The sequence below is a fragment of the Equus przewalskii genome, chromosome 18, assembly GCF_037783145.1.
Source record: "Equus przewalskii isolate Varuska chromosome 18, EquPr2, whole genome shotgun sequence".
Lineage (NCBI taxonomy): Eukaryota > Metazoa > Chordata > Mammalia > Perissodactyla > Equidae > Equus > Equus przewalskii.
In genome coordinates, this window is record NC_091848.1 from 57,095,675 (window position 1) to 57,114,220 (window position 18,546).

The 18,546-nt window shown below is 40.7% G+C and overlaps 2 protein-coding genes across 4 annotated transcripts in view; one reads left to right on the top strand and one right to left on the bottom strand.

The window, feature by feature from the left end:
• The window catches only part of CMSS1 (cms1 ribosomal small subunit homolog), a 361,629-nt gene that overhangs the window by 301,373 nt on the left and 41,710 nt on the right, over positions 1–18,546 (bottom strand). The window lies entirely within an intron of this gene.
• FILIP1L (filamin A interacting protein 1 like) overlaps positions 1–18,546 on the top strand; it is a 297,201-nt gene that overhangs the window by 241,250 nt on the left and 37,405 nt on the right. Inside the window, exon 1 of one of the 3 annotated variants that reach the window (XM_008520907.2) lies at positions 6,551–6,967. The exons of the other annotated variants lie outside the window; for them this stretch is intronic. The gene's annotated coding sequence lies outside the window, so the exon portion shown is untranslated. Of the gene's footprint in view, positions 1–6,550; positions 6,968–18,546 lie in introns of those variants that run through there. 3 annotated transcript variants of the gene reach the window in all.

The following is an 18,546-nucleotide window of genomic DNA, read 5'->3' on the forward strand; positions in this document are numbered from 1 at the left end:
ATGGACCTATGCACTGCTTAGCCAGCCATGCTGTGGTAGGCATCCCACGTATAAAATAGGGAAAGATGGGCACAGATGTTAGTTCAAGGCCAGTCTTCCTCAGCAAAAAGAGGAAGATTGGCAGCAGATGTTAGCTCAGGGCTAATCTTTCTCAAAAAAAAAAAATCTTATCAGTATTGAGTTGATTTAAAAGTACAAAGCCAAAATTTAATACTGTAAATAGCATCTTGTGGCATTCTGCACACACATTCACCTCAGCGGCTGTGAAATAAATGGCATAAAAAATGAACCCGAGCTAACAGTCAATGCATGGGGGTAGTTTGCACATGATCACCGTCTCTTTCTCCTGCTGGATTCAAAGCACTTCTTTCCTTCATTTCCTCACTCATTAGCTTTGTGGAATGCCCACTCTGTGCAGGGTATTGTGCTAAGACTCATACAGAATGCCACAAAGCAGGAAGGAAGTTTGAGGCATCAGAGGTAGAGCTCTGGGCAGAGTGTTTAGCACACAGTAGGCTCTCCATGAATAACACCAATTATCTTCCCTTCCCTTTCCACTCCCTGGAACATCTTTATGTAAGTGGCATATTTGGCTTAAGCTGACTACCAGCAACATACAGATCTCCAATTTAAACGAAATGCAACAAAAAGACTGCATTTTTAACCAGTAAAGTGGATCACTAGCTCGTAATACTTCAAATTAGTTCTGTAGTTAGCATAAACTTAGGTAAATTGCTCTAACATTAATTAGAATTTCAGACACATTCTTTCTGACAGTTCTAATCACATTGTGTAATCAAGCCATATTTGATTTTTCATGTTTCCCAACACAGACATGCAAACCCATAAAACATACTGGCTGGGTCATCGATTTACTGTTGTCCTTGGGGCAAGTCCATTAACCTCTCTGAGCTCCAATTATCTCATCTATTTAAAAAGTGGGCACCAGGGGTGAGAGTAGATGTTTTCTAAGGCCCTTTATACACTAAAATGTGATTTTAGGAAAAGATTATCCTTCATAATAAAACTCAAAGAACATTTCTTATTTCTTAATTGTTCATTATTTTTCCCAGTGAAGAAATCATTAGCCATAATAAAGGGAACTGAATCATTTAGTCTGTAACACCACCACTAACTGCTCTACGAGACCCTTTTATTCTGTCCTGGGCTTTGGAAGAAGTTGTCCAACTGAAGGAAAGGATTTTACATTTAGAAGCTACCTTCATATCAAGCAATAATCGACTACAAATAATGGACAAAGCAGAATTGGGGACCGGGGGCAGGGGTTAAAAAATGTCTCCTTCATGAAAATAATCTTAGAATGAACCATTTTTCTCTTAGTTTTCTTTATTTCCTAGATGCATTATTTCCTCAGGCCCTCTAGACCCATTTCAACGAGTTTATATGATTAAAAGTTTATTCTCATTCACTGCTCTATTTGAATTTCCAATGGTAAAAGAAAACATAAATTCAGCTCACCCATGTTTTACCCTTACTTGGCCAACATATTCCAATGGCATCCTAAACTGTTCTAATGACTTCCAACTAATAAAACCTTTCAGTTGTACTATGAACATATGGCCTTTCTCCACAACTATTTAGCCTGAAATCAAGCTCCACAACTATATAGAAAAATCCGTCAGAGTGGTTTCTTTAAAAACGCATTATTTAAAAAAGATATGGGGCACAAACTGCTTGACAAGGTCCCTTTAAGAATGAACTGGACACTGAGCACTGAGAACAATCTGTACTGGCAAGGGACACAGAAGATGACCTCATAGGTCTTTTCCGTCTCTAATTTTTGTGATTCGAGGATTTTTTTACTTCTGCAGTAATACTTGTGAGTTCAACAATTTCTCAAAACTATTATTAGTCACCAAGGAAACACAAAATGTTTGCAGGAATAAATAAGCAAACGGACTGGACCTAAATAGCAGGCTTTTCCTGCTGCGCATTTAATAAGCTTATGGCTGTGTCATATTATCAATTCTTTATTCTTTCCCAGTCATTCTGCTCACCTACTGGCACCCTCACGAGAGGCCCACAGCCAACACATAGCTCCCCATGTCAACCAAGACCAGGAGGTCTCTGATCAACAGAAGGGTCTCTATTAAACACAGACGTCCCTGTTTCACTGGGAGAAGAACAAGACCAGGGCAATGTCAAGGGGATAGCAGGCAGTGGCTGGCTTTGTGACCACCATTGCTAGGGAAAATATGTACATATATGCTTTTAAAGATCCAATGTCTACAAAAAAGCCATAAACATGATTAAAATATATATATAATAAAGGTAAAAAGTCAGATACACAATACGCACATACGGCCCACAGTATGAGAACAATTGTTTTACATATGCTTAGAAAAACTCTAGAGGGAAAAATTGTTAACAGTTAGCAGTATTCATATCGTAGTACTAGGTGTAAACGTCTTTTCTACTTTTCTGCATTTTCCAAATTGTGATGGGTGCTGAAATATTTTTAAATTAATTTTTAAAGCCACAAAGTATCATTTATTTTACTGTTAATAACGGGCTTCCCACTCCCTAGTATCACCACTGGCACTGCTGCTGTAATCAGTCCGAGTTAGCTCTCAAGGGTACTGGCCCCTGTCTAAAAGCAAAGTCAGGTGAAGTATGAATAGTAATAGCTGAAGAGCTTCTGGAAACTTCAAGGACCATGAAGGCCTGCGACAGGAGACCTGGGCTGCAGATGAGAGTGAGAGGATCTATATGTCAATCCAAGTTCACTGCAGCCTAGTAACTGCTGGTGAAAGGCTCTCGGTGCACAGTGTATGTGCTGTGCTGCCTGGGATGTGATCTATTTTGTGTGGGCATTTACGTGTACAGAGCCAGGCAGATCCACCTGAGGAAGAGAAAGAAGAGCGAAGAGGTTGGTTAGAAAACTGATGGTCCCTGGCATGGAGAGAAGGTGCTTATACCCTCAGAATTCCCTTTTGGCTCCACATTCTACAGCTGCCCACCTGTGGCTCTCAGTCCCTTCAGCCTTTATCCTAAATTGTGTAGCAGCAAAGAGATCAGCACCACATGCATGTCAGGCTTGCCCAATGTTCAGAGGCAAAATTGCTGTGTAAGAAGCCTGCCAGTAAGGTATCAGAACGTTCTGTGAGGTGGAATACCTTAGCACCAAAGGCTCATACTCTGGCCAATCCAACTGCAGCCTAATGCAATGCGGGACCACATGCCCCTCCCCTTGCCATCCTGGACCTCTCCCCACTCCTATGTATGTTCAGCTTCTCATACAGGAGCCTGCCCATAATAAGAATTGTTGTTTTTGCACGTTATAGTGTTTCCACACATACTATTTTATAGAAGCAAAGGAGCGAACGTTTCACATTCAAAGTTGGTGTCACCACCCCACAGCTTGAAGCAGAGCTTCCAGGGAGCAGAGCACATCACGCCTGAACTGATGGAAGAATCAGGAATGAAAACTGTGGGCAGAGGCAAGAAAGGTTAGTTAATTATGAATACTGCTTCTCTGGCACTTGGATGACTGAAAGACTTTCCCAGTCACAAGAAGAAACCAAGGCAGGAAGAGAGGACATGAAAGAAAATAAGAGCAGTCACTCACAGAAAGAAATTGGCTTCGACATGCTTAGTAACATGTTAATGGTATTTAAAACAGTTAAATAATGACGACATTGTGGACATTACTAATAACGCCCATTGCTGTGGTCATTCTAATAACCTCCTAGCATTAGCTTGAATGATGGGAAATTGCTGATATTCAACAGTTTAGGACTATCTAACAAAAGGGATTTCATGCGGTGCAACCAACCAATACTTCCTCATTTCCAGCCCTGTTGCCTATAAACCCTTCCTCCACATTAGAAAGCAGTTAACTTAGCAGAAAAATCCCTCTGTATCATTATCATTTCCAAATAACAACTTAAATTATTGCTGATTTAGGTCATAAATTCAGATTACCGACTGTAGCAAGGACTTAATTTGTAGGTATTCTTATTTGTAGGAAATTCCTGATTATAAAATGAGAGGAGAGTTACATGGTAATGGGACAGAACTAGGCTAGCAAGAAAAATTTTCTCAAGCAAGACTGAGACACAGTGGTCACAACGCTGTTTATTCTTTTCATAATAAATATTTGTCAGAAACTAAGAGAAAAAAGATTTGGTACGAAGAGGGAAAGAAATAAAAGTCTACTCAACAACTCATGTGGCCAATGGAGAACAATGCCAACTGCTGGCTGGAGTGAGCAATACAAGTCCCAAGGTGCTCTTGTGTCAGTTAGATCAACATCCCCCATCCTCAAGCCCCTTGACTCTCATCTGTAGGAAAACTGTTATAATATTCTAATTTTCTTAGAACAAGACATGTTGCCAACATCTTCAAGCAAACCATCTTACTAAAGAAACAAATCTATGATGTCTCCAATGTGAATGACACTCCCTAGGGTTATTCAGTGCACAATCAGGATGGCCCTGGTGTGCGGCCTGCAAAGAGGGTGAGTCTTGGTTTTCCTAGATCAACATTCAGTCGGGAAAATAAAGATACGAAATTCTCAACTAAATCACACTTCTTTACTAGCAACGCCTCTGAGAGATTCTGAGCAAACCATTAAGAGAACACGAGTCTCAGGCTGTACATAGATACAGTGGTTCAAATCCCTGCACTCATTACTTTACCAGCAGTGTGACCTTGGTCAAGCCACTTTATCCGCCCAAATGTGTTTCTTCATCTGAAAGGTATAGAAAATATCACCTCAAAATGTGTTGTGCAGATTAAATAATGGAGTGAGTGTGGCGCACTAAGCACAGTGACTGGCATGAGCTAAAAGCTCAACAAATGTGAGTTGTTATTGTTTCCTGAAGAGAGCGGTCACACACCACGACCTCAGTTGGAACCCTGAGTCACAGCTGGGTCAGAGACTAGTGCTTCAGGGGGTGACAGCTCCAGGCAAGGCACCCGAGGAGGAGGGTGCAAATCCTCTCTTCTCCTGCTTCAAGGACCCTAGACGAGTCTTGTATCCACTTAACTTCTCTATTTTTCACTTACCCTAACTAAAGAAAAGGAGGAAATAATAATGACATACTTTACAGAGGAACTGGGAAGTCAAAAGAATGAAAAGAAATGCAAAGCAAGAGGACAAAATTACGAACTAAAAGGCAGTGTCAAATGTCAGGAAACCTCTGTACTCACCAGAGGGGAAAGGAGGCAAAAGAAGTTATAAAAATGCTAGTTTTGGGGTAAAGATACTTTATATTACCAGTTTGGAGTTGAGATCCAGGTATTTATGCTTCTTGCAACTTGTGTAACATTTCATCTCATTTGTAATAAATCAAATCTAGCACAAAAGTCTCAAAAAGGATGTTTAAGAAGTATGAGGCAAGCACAGGGGACTAAAAAACTCAACTGCACCTCATAAGTATAAGGTAGAGTAATAAAACTAACACACATCTAAAATGTCAATACAAAACTGCGAATCAAAGATTAAACTTTGAGTTCAGCTGAATACGCTCATTCACTTCCCTCAGAACAGTATCCATGAAACGCGGGGATCAGTTTAACTGAGGTTTCTCGTAGACAGGTACAGTGATGGAGAGCTGTCAAAGTGACCCCAGTTTAGCAAGGATGACACACTTTTGTTTTGTGCCCTGCATCTTCTTTCCACGCCATTTCCACTAACTATACATTCTCTGCAACCAGCCTCTCTCCACTCCACACTAGGGAAAAGAAACAAGCAGACTATTTTCATTATTCCTGTTTGACAAAACATATGGAAACAATAGTTCTATACACATATGCACATCATAATAGGAAGCAATCCTATTTTAACGTAATTTAAAAAGAGTTAAATAGACTCAAGTTATTAAAACTACTCGATTCATTTGAAGCTTGTAAATAAGGCAGCCCCATCTCTAATTTATTTAGCAGATTCATATAATTGGCTAGGACTTTAGAGATTACTTCTCCTAGTGATGTGCAAAATAATTAGAAGGCTAATTCTCATTTACCAGAAAAAGGATTTATACAAGTTACTCTGCCCCATTCTAGTGGGGAACAGGCTTAATTCAGTCATTTGGTCAGTTTCTTTTCTTCTCATGTTTCTTAAGTTTTGTTTGTTGGTAGAAGAGAACAAATGGATTAAAATTGGTTCTAAAGTTCTATTTTTATACTTTGTCTTGAAAGTAGCGCACAAAATATTTAATTTCCTTAATAAATATTTTCCCTGCCAAATAACTTGATTAGTTTTAACCACTTTCCTTAAAACACAGGCATGCAGAAATGAGAAACAGGGAGGTTCTTTCAGGAAAAACACTGAAAAAATAAGATTTCATCTGGCCTTCCCATCATCACTTGAAGAATTGTTTGGTAGTTACATCATCAGGAAATAAAATACTATCCTCTGAGGACCCCTACTCTTTACAAAGAGGAAAAAGAAGGTTTGAAGTCTAAATCACCCCCGGAGATGTCTCCAAAAAAAGAAAGAAAGAAAAAAAAGACTTCTGGCTTCCCTCTCCCGCCTCACCCCAGCCACCAAACAACAAATACAACATTAAAAGTTATTTACAAAAGTTAAGTAAGAGGATGCGTATTTGAGAGTCTGAAGCCGTACAGACGCTTTAGCGCCCCAGAGGGAGCGCAGTCGCGAGCGGACGACCGCGACCCCCAGCGACCGCGCGAGCCCGGCAGGAGAGCCCGCGGCCCGCCGCCCTCGGCGGGGAGCCGGCCGCGCCGCGTTCACACGGCCGGGCGTCGCGGGCCGGGCGCGCCGCTGCGCCGCCGCCTCCTCCGCGGCCGTCCGTCCGCGCCCGCCGCCGCACACGCGGAGCGCCTTATAAGGCAGCGCGGTGACGTAACGCCCTAGGCCGGCGCGCTCGGGCCCCGCTCGCATTGTTCGGGCGACTCCCGGAGCGCGCACAGCCCGCTCGCAGCGCGGCGCGACTCCGTCCCCCGGCCCGCCGCCCGCCCGCCGGCGCAGGCAGCCCAGGTAAGCCCGGGAGCCGCTCCGCTCCGCTGCAGCGAGGGCTCTGCTGGTGGAGCCAGGCAGGACGTAGGTGGCTTTAGAGTTATCAGCATCACCAACTGCAGACAGGTTTCGAGAAGCGCGGCCAATGAACTCTAGGTTCAAAACCTTCTCCAACTCAAACACAACTTGAAAGTAAAAGTTTTCTCCGACGGGAAGGCAGATTGGGGCTGTAATTTTCAGAGTGGAGCGGTGGGGACAATATGTATTACCTGCGCTTTCCAAGCGCGCTGCCCTCTGAAGCCTGCCTGTGCTGCCGTCTCTGGACGCGGCGGGTAGACGGTCCGGCCGCAGCCCTCTCCCCGCCGCTCTCCTCGGGCGCGTCCTGCAGAGCGGAGTGCGAAGCACTGCCACAGGGTAGGGGCTTGTCGGTGCCGGTTCCTGCCCCCACCCCTTGTAAATCTTCATGCAAAAGACTAGAAAACCCCTGTTCGGAATACTTCTTGTGATTAGGATGAATCTAACTTAAAAAGTAAAATACTTTACGCTTCCAAAAAATCTTACAAACGCTATTCTTGTCTTAAAAGCATATATCAGTTTGTACAAGGAAGTAACACAGTGTTGAGTTCTTTTTACTTCAACTCCAGTCAATGGATAAATGACAAACTGCACTAAAAATTAAAGATAAAGCTAGTTTCTCTAGAGTAATACTTTGGACAATAGTCTATTATGTATAAATGCTAACTTAAAAGGTAAAATCTATAGAAGAATTTTGTTAATCAGTGGCATTTTGAACCATAATTAGTTACATCTAAACCCTGAACAGACTATTGCTTTATAGTCTTTATATAGCATTTATATGAAACCTTACAGTATGATAACTGAACATTTGGCAGATGCTGAAAATGTACATATTTTACTTTTCAGAATAAAAATCAGCAGAGGAATTAAAAATAAAATATGCTATGTCAAGTTTAAAACACTAATAGGAGATGAAAAAATGATTTATCACTCAAACTTGATTTAGTCTGAACATAGATTGTAAAACAAAACTTAAGAAATGTGTGACACAATTATTTTCCTTTTTAAAAAGCCTCTATGTTTTATCATTTGAAACATGCCATTTTTTTATTATGCTCAAAATTTGGGATATATCTGTGTGTCTAAGTAATTCCTGTGGTTAAGTTTTTTCAAGTATATGACATTGGTGCCTACCATTTTTGTTTCATAGGAGTTTTGTTTGCTAATTTTGCTTGGAGCAATGCAAGACTTTGGTTTTAGTATTCTAAAAGAAAAATTATACGTTCTTTGGCCTGAAGATAGGCTATGTAAACTGCAGGTTAGTACTGAGAAGTAGGATTTCCCTGAAACTATTACTTCACATCTGGGGAAGCCTACTGTAATGAGAAGAGAGAGGGGCCAACACCCGGTCACTGGGGAAGGACCGAACATGCAATAGAAGAGTTGTTTATTTGATACAGGTTGTAATTGGAAACTGAAAAATTCCTGCCTTGGGAAAAAGGTATTCTACTCTTTTGAATCTAATAGAGGAGGAGGGAAACAGAAACCATCAATTATTGTTTCATCTATACCCAAAGTACCATCTGTACCATAAACTATAGCTCAACTGTTGAAAATCATAACCTCTATCAAAGCTCTAACAGCTGCGTTTCCCAGTCCGCATTTTATTTTTTTTAAACAGGCGAACATCAATTTTGTTTTAAATGACACACTTCAATATTCCACACTTTCTTCCACTTATTAACTTTAAAGCATGGTTCAAAGAACAATCACCCATTAAGACCCTTTTTTAAAACTGAAAGTTAAACAAGACTTATCGTGGATGCATTATCTCACAGGGCTCTCTGAGTGAGCACTTCTTAGTCCTTGGGGCAATCTATATGATGGAAAAGATGTTTTAGATTGAATGAATGTGAATTTTTACATTTCCAGATAAAGCACATATTAATTTTATGCTTAATTAAATTCATTTGCCCTTTTAAGGTGATTAACCTTAACTGTTAGGCACTGGTATTTTCGTGATATTTTCCTAATGCTATGATGGAGTCTATAGTAACAGCTAATATGAACACGTGAATCAAGCTTTGAGCTTCTTTTCAAGTCTGCTTGCAATTTCCATTAATTTGCTTTCTCAAAAGGCTGTGAATTTTGTTTTAGGGTTCTCTGCTGCCCCTTCCCCCTCCAAAGAAGTGCCTTTGGTAATAAATGGGTTTTGAGGTAAAAAAGTGAAAATGGAAGAGGAAGAATAAAATTCCATTAATTCCTTTTAGGTCATATTCTGTCTATATCTAGTGATTCAGGGCAAAGCAAATGCTTTTACAAAGTGAATAGAGAAAAAAACAATACAGCCTCCCATTTAATGGAAAAAGGAAGGGGGCAGGAAGAGAGCTGTTTATAAATAAAGACTAGATATTGTGGAGTAATAACCAGAGGATATAAAGCAATATTGGTCTCAACCTGCTTCAGAAACTGAGTCATTATCTTTGAAAAGCCTAACACATCTTACCTTATCCTCTTGGGCATATCATTAATCTTTAATGATTTTGAGAGTTTATTTAATTTATATTTGACTATGAATTTAGCTTCATTATAAACTGATTGTTTAGTTTCTGTAAATTATGTTTAAATAAGGACTTAAAGATGAAGAGACACTCCATATGCAGCCAGCATCACAAACTTTCACAGAAATATTTCTGTGGCTGCTTCTGCCATCACTGCAGTATTTCTGGGCCAGCAATCCAATCACTTATATTTAATGTGTGCTCCAAAGACTTTTAGAACCTCCTCTGGCTGGTCGGTTTCTGCTTCGAATATTAGGTGCACTAATTCCTAGCTGATCATCACCGACACTGTTGTCAACTCTCTTTTTCTTAAAAACAGAGTTGAGATTCTCTCTCCCTGACTTTTTTCTGTACTAACATCACCTCCGACTGAGAAAGCTGGGCAAACAAAAGTGGGACGGGTTGCCAAGGAAAGTCCCTTGGTTCTTTTTCAGATATGGGAGAAGCACTCCCTTCTCATGCTTCTTCTCTCAGATGCTTTAGCAGATTAAGATAGGACAGCAGCAGTTTTAATTCTGAGCCCAAGAACAGAGAATAACATATTAGCAGTGTTGTTTCTCCAGTCTGACCATCCTCACATTCCTATGCCTTACTGGTCCCCAAATAAGATTAACTCTTAAAGATACACTTATTATTTTTTTACTGAGAAGCTTGGGGAATGATGTGCTTGCATGCAGGGGTAAGGATGTATGTAGAGGAATGGGTAGGTCAGTGCATCACTGGGACAGGCAAGGGCGCCGACAAACATACACCCAACTCTTTGTTTCTATTTATGATAAATACTGATTCTAGCCTAAGGACAGTTATTATCAGTAAAAGAGAGTATACATTACATCAGAATAGTAAACACTCAACTTCACAGATGTGAATTTGAGAAGGGCCTTGATAAGTTCTTCTGTACAGACAATGGGACGCCCCAGGCCCCAGAGAGTGTGTACGCACACACACACCTGACAGGGAATGTCCACACAACTTTATAGCTGGAAGAGGCTTTTGGAGGCCATCTGATCAAAATGCCCCACCTTTCAGAGGAAAGTGATGTCCACCGTGTGACTTGCTTCAGAGACACAGAGTTACTCAGAGGCAGAACCAGGACCCCCCACATTTTTGGGCTATAGCCTTTGGTTTCTCCTTAAATTAGTGGTAGGAAGAGATAACAGAAGCCCCAGAAGAAGCCTTGACACTGTAGGTGTTAATTTGGATATAAAACTCATTGAAAAAAGAAAGTAAAATGTTCCAAATTCTTGTGAATAAGTATAAGTAGTAAGAAGGCAAAGGGGAAAGAGGGAGGTGAGAATCAATATTAGTTCAACCAGGCGACAACAATGGAAGTGGACTGATGAAAGGAGGACAAAGAAAACAAACAATAGATTACTTAAAGGTCCTCTGTGTAGCAGAGCTCACTCTGCTTGGAAGCTGAGTGTGCTCTATAGTCAAAGACATTTCAGTCAGAAGCACTAACTTGACAAGTGACCTCTTCTCAGCATCTTCCAACTAAGCATTTTGCACTACCCAGACCTCCCAGCTAGCAGGTTCCCTTTCAAAACTCAAAATGACTCAGTGCCTCTGAAACAACTTCCCTCAAACTGCAGAGGAAATCACTAGTGAAGGCTGTCAGCTCCAGGCGCTACTTAGCCTGCTTACTCTCCTTCACTCCGTGCATTGCTGCATGGCATTAAGTTACACATTGACTGCTTATTTGTTTACTGTCTGTCTCCTGGACTCTAAACTCCTTGAGGGTCAATTTTGCAACCAAATTTATCCCTACTGCATAGAAAAGTACCTAGCTAGTTAGAAGGTGCGTCACTGGCACAAAAAGGGTGTTGGACAAATGTAGAACAAACAAGTTCCAACCCATAAACTTCTTATTTGGTAAGGAAAGAGTATTTCTGCAAACAGTGGGCTAGGAAGGGTTCCTTCTTCTAGATTTTGTTCAGAGCCCAAAACAAATCTCTGCTACTATTTGAAGTAACCATATAGAATTGACTTAGAAACGCAGAAACCAGAAAACAAATTTGGCTCAAATCAAGTCAAGGCAGTGAAATCTGCTTTGTACCGTATAGTATGCATTGTGTAGGCAGACCAGGTCAGTTGTTTCTCTGCCTTCTGCTCACCTCCACCTACCTCACTTTAACTTCCTCCCCAAAATAATGAGAATAAAGGTGGTGAAAGAGTACCAGGTGAATAGCCCTAGGGCATGGAATGGACTCAAAGCAAAATAGGAAAGAGCAGAGTGTGGTGGTTCTGTCCTTTAATAAAGAGTGGACTCCTTTGTTTCCCCTAATCTCTGGGCCTCAGCTGCAGGCTGGAAGAGGCAGTCATTGGGCCCAAGCTACTCTTCTTGGTTCTGCCATGCCTTCACTGGGTAAGCCTCCTGTAGCCTTGGCTTCCATAAACCTAGAAAAAGGGAACCATGTCATCTACGAGAAGTCTTTCTCAATACTCGGTAAGGACGGAATAGTGGGCAGTCACCCCTAAGGGAACGCTGATCAAATAGAGCCAAAGACTATAGAAAAATACAAGCTACTGATCATATCATTACAGAGACAAATCAGCTAAAGAAAATGGGAGGAATGTGAGGGGAAAACTCCACACTTAGGCACAGAGGAAAGATTAACGTGACTGCAGCATGGGAGACTATGAGAACTCCAAATCACTGTACCAAGAGCAGCCTCAAAGATGAAGTCAGCCCTTTAGGATGGGCCACTCTGACAGGAGCAAATCTGCCAGATTTATTCTATCTCACGGCCCACCAGACTTGGAACAAAAGTTTAAAGGTGAACTAAGTTTTTCTCTCTTTTTTAAAATTCTGTTTTTAAGTGAATCAACAAAAACAGATCTCTGAGGAGAAATCATAAGAGGAATGTAAAACATTCATCACATTTGGGCTGACAAGACTTAAGTGACTGCTGCTATTATGGTTGAAGAAAAGGAAGGAGCTGCTTGGCCTAGGAGCTTGGGAAGAGCATGAGAAAGTTCCTGTTTCTTGCTGAAGACAAAAGGGCCATGCAGCAAGATGCTGTTCCAGTCCCTTAGCCTTTGCTTTTTAGTCTGTTAATGGGCAATGGCAGAGGAGGTGAACCACTCTGGAATTTTGTGAGAAGTACTCCTTTGCTGCTAAAGGGAAGACTATCTATTCTTTAAAAATAATATCAATTTATTATCAAGATAGTTACACACTCATTATTAAAAGGTTTTATATTTGAGGTTGCATATTCTCCTTCAGGCTCCCATACAACTGGCTATTTGGGACAGACTGAGATCTTTCAGATAAAGATGAGAACAACTTTGTCACGTGATTTTGGGTTCCACTCATCTTCCCTACAATTATACTTCACAAGATTCTTCTTATAGTCCCATAAAACTCATTGAGCTGAGCAAAGATGCAAAGAAGCACAGGCAAAGTTAAGATTCTCTGGCCGGATTCCCCCCATCTGGACTTTATTTAAGTTTGTCTTCAAGTGAATACCTCACTTCACTGAATGGTTCTCCCTCCTCAGAAGTGACAGCAACTAGAGGAACAAAACTCCACTTCTCCTGCTGCTCTAATAATAAGAGTAAATTCTGAGAACTTTAGGCATCATTCAGCCTAAGAGGGGGTTATGCTCCCTTGAGAAATGGTTCTTCTCATCTCTCAATCATTTGGTCATCAAGTACGTACTGAGTTCAAATCCATGTGGGGGACACAGGGAGCAAATTCTTCAAGGAGCTTACAGTTAGTTCAAGAGCAAAATGAATACACCAAACCAAATCAGAAAGTGGTATAAAACAATATAGAGTATTTTAGTCACAAAACTGTAAGGGCTGTGGGGATTCAGAAAGGGGAAATCAAGCCAGGGTTAGACAAGAAAGGGAACATCCATGGAAAAGATGGAAACTGAAATGTAAATGGAGGCTATTGGATGGAACACTCTAACAGGATGGGAGATTTACTCCTCAGAATTCTCCTATGAAAAGGAAATGTGAGGTAACAAGAGAAAGAAGGCTTCGGCCAGGATTAGAACCCCAAATTCTGATTTTTAAATCTATTATTTGGCCTTCAGAACAACCTGGGCTTCTGTAGAAAGGAAGGCTTCTTAAGTGACTTCAGTCCTTAAAGTGAAGATAAAATGTGATGATAAGGCAGTTGGCACAGTGCTAGATCCATAGCAGACACTAAGGAAATAGTACCTATTACTCTTCTAGTTATGCCAGTCTGCCCACAAGGACGGTGCTCCATCATCGTCTGGTGCTACAGGGTTCTGCCTTGCTGAGGCACCAGGGGTTGTCTCAGGGCCAAAGAAGAGGTGCTTTGTAGGATGCCATCCCTGAGAGCTCATATTCTCTTACACCCAGCCATAAAGTGAAATAAAAGATTAAGCTTGTTGGAGAAAATCCATGTCTCTAGTGCCTAACCTCAGCCACTATGAAAAGTGAAGTTATCCTTTATCCCTTTATCCTGATTGCCCTGCTAGAAGGCAATCCCTCCTTTGAGAAACCCACGTGAGTTTTCCTAAAGATGTCTTAGTCACCTGAAAGAAGAAACAAGCTACTGAGTAGTTCAAGAACCAGAGAGAGGAAAAGGCTTAAAAGCTAACCTAGATTTGGGGCTGGCCCGGTGGCATAGCAGTTAAGTTCTCTTGCTCCGCTTCAGTGGCCTGGGGTTCACTGGTTCGCATCCTGGGTGTGGACCTATGCACCGTTTGTCAAGCCATGCTGTGGCAGGCATCTCACATATAAAGCAGAGGAAGATGGGCACAGATATTAGCTCAGGGCCAGTCTACCTCAACAAAAAGAGGAGATTTGGCAGCGGATGTTAGCTAACGGCTAATCTTCCTCAAAAGAGAAAAAAAGCTAGCCTGAAATCTCCGTTTTACCTTGAAAGTCCTACCATGCCTGAGGGGCACAGACACAAAACACATGGGTAAGAAAATCTTACAACTTGGGCTGAATAGCTTATATCAGATCCTAGCCACAGACAACTAATAGTCTAAATACTTCTCCCTAGGTATTAATTTTTCAGTTCAGTTGTACTTTCAATTTAGCATAACATTTTAAGTGTCAGACACTAAAAAGATTTACTTCTTTACTTTTACAGCACACTTATAACCTTGAACTACAACCAATGGTTGACATGTAAAGAATCCAAAATAAATCTGGATCCCATGAAATTCCAATTAAGGTTTCCATATAGTTATGAACCATTGAGACTTGACAAGTCATAAAATCTCTTCTGATGGAACAAAACATACATTTTGACATGTGAATTTGTACACATGGGAAAAAAGTGAGGAGAGGTGTCTAACGGTTGGTGGGGTTTACTCTGCGGAAGGTGGAGGATCAGCGAAGGCTCTATGAACCTCAGGGACAAGGGTGCTGCCTTCCCCATGCTGCAGCTGAAGTGACAAACAGTGAAGCAAGGCCACAGGGTTGTAACTAGCAGATTTTGTTGTAGTGTTCCTTGTCCATCAGATACACAGCTCTTCTGAAGGTTGTTTTCCTGTTGTTTGAAACTAAGGGTTTTGCTTTTTTCTTTATTTTTAGCTGTGAATGACTGAACTTTACTAAAAGTGAGGTACCGTGAAGTCAGTGGCTTTTTCAAAAACACTTTTTTCAACTACTATAAACCTGAAATAGTTTGCCCTCTTTTAAAATTCAAATCACAAGGAAAGATATGGTCAGGTCAAAAATGGATGGATATTCATATAGAACATACACAAGGTGCACTATAACCTTTTCTTTACTTCTGTCATAAACAGAATTTTTCAAAGAGATAAATGTAACTAAATGGGTGAAACTCTTGCTTAGGGACAAAACCAGCAGCAGACCCAGGGCCAAAGGAAGTAGAGTATAAAGTCATTGTCTCACCTCTAGCAGGCCTGTTGCTAACCAGTGTAACATCTTGATGGGATTGCCTCTCACTACACAAGCTTAATATTCTCTAGAACATGTTCATCTTAAAAGAACCCAACTTAGAGAAAATAGGAGCAAACTCTGTGTTGATGCATTGTGTCTTCTCAATGCTCAGAAGTGGCAGAAAAGGAAAATGTAACCCAAATGCTCTGAACTGTCAGTCAAGGGAAAATTAAACAAGGCTCAGATGACTAAACTAATTTTAATTTTTACAATGCACACAAGAGGACATGCAAAACACAGACTACAAAATGGTCACTGACATTCTGACAGATTCCAGAATAAAACTTTGTCACCTGTCTGTAACTAAACTGTACATAAGGCCCAAAATCTAGCTCTCCAAAACATCAGAGGAGACAGAAACCAATCCTCCTCAGGAACCAGGAAAAGTGGGTAAGAGCAGATGGAGGATGCTCACTGTGATTCATGATCTCACTGTTTGCTTAGCAGGCAGCCAAGCCAAGCATCACCCTTCATCCTCTGCTGCCCTGCCCTCGAAATAGTATTCAGTGCTATTAATTGCTCCTAGTGCCCTTGCCCCTTATTGACTAATTTACTATAGCTAAAACGGAAAGGGGGAAAACAGAAGTTCTCTAGGGATCAAAATGTTTCACATTTTACACTCTTTGGGTTCCTATCTACCCCCTTTCTCATGGCAAACTGTGTGACTTCAGTAGTCACAATAAAACATAAGCCTCTGTTGTTGTGGTTTCTAAATTTCTGAAGTATGAATTTCCCACTAACAAGTTAGGAAGCGTTTGGTTTCCCAAGCATACCACGCTAGCCGCTGCCTCTGTGCAGGCCGCCAGCCTAAAAGGAGGTGAAACCCAGTGAACTCATCTACTCTGGCACATGACTGGTCCCTGCTTGGCCTTTTATGTTAAATCTGACAAACCAAACACCAGTGAATTCACGTATGAAAGCCTAATAAAAGAGGAAAGCCTTTTTTTTTTTTTTCCCAAAGACTTACAGGAACTAGGGGCAAAAAAAATATTTTTTTTTGGCTCAGACTAAGATTTAGAAAAGGACATGCTCTTTGTAACTTTTTAAAAGGGAGAGAATAAAAGAAAGAAAAGCAACCTACCAAAGAATAAGTGTTGAGAGAAAGGAATTATACTGATCCTCCAAAATACCTATTTGGAATATCTGAATGAAAATAACCTGTGATCTGGGAAGAGAAAAAGGGACTAATGACGATTAAAAACACAGAAAGTTCTGCAGCTACATCAGAATGCTTTTCGAAAGAATCCATTTCTGTTTTCCTCAATCCACTAAGATACCAAAGGAACATCTAAATATAAATGGATTTTGAGCAATAAGAAAAATACATGTAAATATTCTTAATAAGATAAAACACATACACATACACTTTTAAAGGTATAAAGTATTATGCCCTTGAAGTCTGTCTGAGGAAAGACTGCCTGTTAAAAATATTTTCCGAGAACTTTAAGTTCCTTGAAATGTTCTACGGAAATGGTATTTATGACAAACCTACCTACTCTGGGGAACATGAGATGTTATTACTGGCAAAGTCACAAGTTTTTAAACCATCCAAAAATAATTATGAATTTATGCCAAATGACTAAACTTGCTTTATTATTACAATGATTAAGAGAATATTTGCTAATGTCTCATGATCAAGGCTCAAAGTAGCTATGAACCTACAGAAAATACTGCGACAAAACAGTGGATTGCAAGTGGTGATTTCTGTGCCTTTGATAGGCAGAATATTACAACACACAAATTCACTGGAGAGCATGGTACATGAGATAGATGAGATAGAGGTATGGATGTATGTCATGGTGGTAAGAAACAGGATTTGGAGTAAAAACTGTATCAGCATTCTGATTCTGCCAATTACTAGCAGGACCTCTGGCAAATTATCTAACTTCTTGGAGCCTCAGTTGCTTATCTGTAAAATGAGGACAATAATACTATACCTGCCTCCTATGACTGTTTCCAGGACTAGCATGGTGCATGGCATATAATAACTGCTCAATAAACAGTAACTGTTATTCAGACTGTAGAAGGAAGGAACTACTTACTCTGTGTCTGTTGCTTACAGATACACCTTTACTCCCTAACATGGGACCAAGTTCAAAAGTAGAACAGGTATTTGTTCAAATATTTAACAAATATTTATTGAATACTAGTTAAGTGCCAGGTACTCTTCGTAAGCTAGACTACAGCACTGAATAAAACAGACCAATAATTAAGCAGTCATTGAATAAAACACACACACACACACACCCCCCTCCCTACCTGCATGAAGCTGACAGTCTAGTAGGAGAGACAAACAATAATCAAATAAGTAAAATACAGTTTGCCAGATGGTACTAGATGAGATGAGGGAGAGGGTCCAGTGGCTCCCTGGGGAGGCAGCCAGGACAAAATCCACAGCCCTGTTGTGTTCAATGGAACCACAAGGAAGCTTGGTGTGGCTGGAGCAGTGAGCAAAGGCAGGAGAGGCCAGGGACCCGAGGGGGGCGGGCAGAGTGCAGAATGAACAAATGAACAGTGAAAACACAGGACGGGAGAAAGAGGAAACTATTCTGAGGGTAGCACTGTCTGGGCTTTTTAGCATGTAGCTTGGTTAAGTGTAAAGAATATGCTTTGCAGTCTGAATTTTTATTCGGGTTTGATTATTTGTGCTGTGTGGTAAATTATTTAACCTCTCTAAATTTTAGTTTTTTGGTCCTTACCTTCATCTGTAAAACGGGAAAAATACTTACTTTGTAAGGTTGTTAGAAGGATTAAATAAGATCAAGCGGCACAGAGCGGACCCTCATTCTGCTTGTTTCTTTCTCTCTCTACACTAAGTCCCACGCTGGATGGCGGCTTGGAATTGGAGTCTGTGTGCCAGTTCCAGGGCTGTGATAACAACGGGCTTGCATCTTATTTAATCTGCCCGGGCCTCAGTTTCTCAACTAAGAAAATGCAGATGCTACACACAGACATGTAACAATCAAGACACTGTTATAAAATTATAATCAAATAATATTACTATTACAATTTATCTTAATATTAAAAGTTTCAAAACAGCAAAAGTATATGACTCCCATTCCTCTATGTTATTTGATAAAAAAATTCTATAAATCTTTAATTTTTTAGCATCAAGTTGTAAAGATT